At 34.6% G+C, this 2,500-nt stretch overlaps 1 non-coding gene across 1 annotated transcript; it reads left to right on the plus strand.

Moving 5' to 3' along the window:
* The first annotated feature begins 339 nt into the window (after positions 1-339).
* TRNAF-GAA (transfer RNA phenylalanine (anticodon GAA)) lies at positions 340-412 on the plus strand. Its single transcript has one exon. It is a non-coding gene; the product is annotated as a tRNA-Phe (tRNA).
* Positions 413-2,500: the final 2,088 nt, after the last annotated feature.

Consider the following 2,500-nt stretch of genomic DNA (forward strand, 5'->3'; position numbering starts at 1 on the left):
CTCTTTAATTATTTATCCGTTCATTAGCAATTCAGACTTTGTTATGTTTCTCATTCATTCGACTCTTTCACAAGCGTATTTGAGCGGAAATTTGATTTCTTATCACAAGGCTTGTGGTATATATTCTATATGATAGACGTACAAACGAACATCCTTGCGCAAGTAATCTGTGAAATTTGAATGATTAACTGTCTACTGTACTGAAACTTCGAAAGGCTTATCCAAGCCCTGAAATTTCGTATATCTTCAAAAAGAAGACTTTGGAATACCTTTTTTTCTTATTTACAATTGACATAGACCAAAGTCATCTATTAAAATAAGGATAATGTGTCGGAAATGGCCGGGATAGCTCAGTTGGTAGAGCAGAGGACTGAAAATCCTCGTGTCACCAGTTCAAATCTGGTTCTTGGCACATCATGAATTTTGTATGAGTATCTATTCTACGGATTCATTAATAATATAGATCATGAAAAAATACTGATACATGATGATGTCTGGAAATCTACCCTTTAACTAAACTATATATATTTTTTACTCTATTTATAGATGTCGAAAATAGACAAGTAAAGATAAAGAGGATATTTATAGAAATATGTAAAGGATGTATATAGATATGTAAAAGAAAAGAATTTTCTTTTGTTTCCTCTTCTTTTTTATTTGTTCATACTCTGTCTCCTGGCGTTCAATTCCTATTTTATACATATTTGAAAGTTTCAATTAGTTCCTTATAAGACCCAAAAGTCTAGTCTAGGGGAGTTGAAAGGCGGGAATGGCCAAGATTCATCTCAGATACAGTACAAATAGAATCCGATTCTCTTTTCATATTATATTTCTTCATTTCACCCTATGTGACTTTTTAAAGCACATCTATAAGTCATATGCGTGATACATAGTTCATAATGCAGAACTCATTTAGTTCATCCTATTAGCTTGTGGCTCATCCAAAATAAGTATCTTACAAATTGGATAATCTCACCAAATCTCTAATTGTATTTTTTTTAATCAATAATAATAAGATGAATGAGACTTCAATTACTATGCTATATCTATAAGAGAACGTAAAAATGTATTTGAATATCTTGAGTTGTCGAAGTGAAGATTAGTTTCGTATTATTTAATGAGCATCTTGTATTTCATAAAAATTGGGGGCAATATAATCCTTACGTAAGGGCCATCCTACCCAACTTTCAGGCATTAAGATACGCTTTAGACGTGGATGATTATCATAAGAAATTCCCAACATATCATAAGATTCCCTTTCTGGAAAATCCGCACTTTTCCAAACCCAGAAAACAGACGGAATTTTAGGATTTATCCTTGCGGCAAATACTTTTATGCATACCTCTTCCGGTTGATCTATACCATACTCGATTCTCGTAAGATGATACACACTAGCTAACAGTCCGCCTGGTGCTACATCATAAGCACATTGGGAACGTAGATAATTGTAACCATATACATATAAAATGACTGCAATGGAATGCCATTCCTCGGGCTTTATTTGTAAAGTCTCTATTCCTTGGTAATCGAAACCCAAAGATCTATGAACCAGTCCATGTTTGACTAGCCAAGAAGACAAATTACCCTGCATCTTCTCCCCCCCCCCATTTTTTTATTTTTATTTGTATAAGTATTTCCCATTTACAATGAAAAATTGATGAAGATTCACTCGTTCTTTGCTTTGTTATTCTGTACAAAAAAAGTATACGGCCTAATTTACTAATTCGTAGGAAGAGACTGCACTTTTGTATTTGAAAAAAGTTTCAGGAGGGATGATCTCTGAAGTAGATGATGGTTGATAGAGTAATCCTTGATCGTAATTTCCAGTATTAGTACTTGGGCCAACATGAAATTTGTGATTGGTAGTAAAACACCGATTTTCCTCTTGAGACTTAATTCGATCTTCATAGATTTCTCGAGATATTTTCTTACGAAGTTTTGTTATAGCATCTATAACAGCCTCGGGTTTAGGCGGACAACCCGGCAAATACACATCGACAGGAATTAACTTATCGACTCCCCGAACAGTACTATAAGAATCGGTACTGAACATCCCTCCTGTAATTGTACATGCTCCCATAGCAATAACATATTTTGGTTCAGGCATTTGCTCATATAATCTTACTAAAGAAGGAGCCATTTTCATTGTTACCGTACCCGCTGTTAAAATTAAGTCTGCCTGTCTAGGACTAGATCTTGGTACCAGTCCATAACGATCAAAGTCGAATCGTGAACCTATTAATGAAGCGAATTCAATGAAGCAACAACTGGTACCATAGAGAAGCGGCCATAAACTGGAGAGTCTTGACCAATTTGAAAGATCATTTGATGTAGTTGAAATAACTGAAGTTTGGGTTGTTCGATCAAGTAAGGGAAACTCGATGGAATTCATAACTGTCTCAATGTTTTTTTTAATTGTCTGAATATTCAAAAACTAAGACCATTCCAATGCTCCTTTTCGCCATGCATAAACTAAACCGACAATTAGGATAAGCACGAA

This window comes from Cucumis melo, unplaced genomic scaffold, assembly GCF_025177605.1.
Source record: "Cucumis melo cultivar AY unplaced genomic scaffold, USDA_Cmelo_AY_1.0 utg001507l, whole genome shotgun sequence".
Classification (NCBI taxonomy): domain Eukaryota; kingdom Viridiplantae; phylum Streptophyta; class Magnoliopsida; order Cucurbitales; family Cucurbitaceae; genus Cucumis; species Cucumis melo.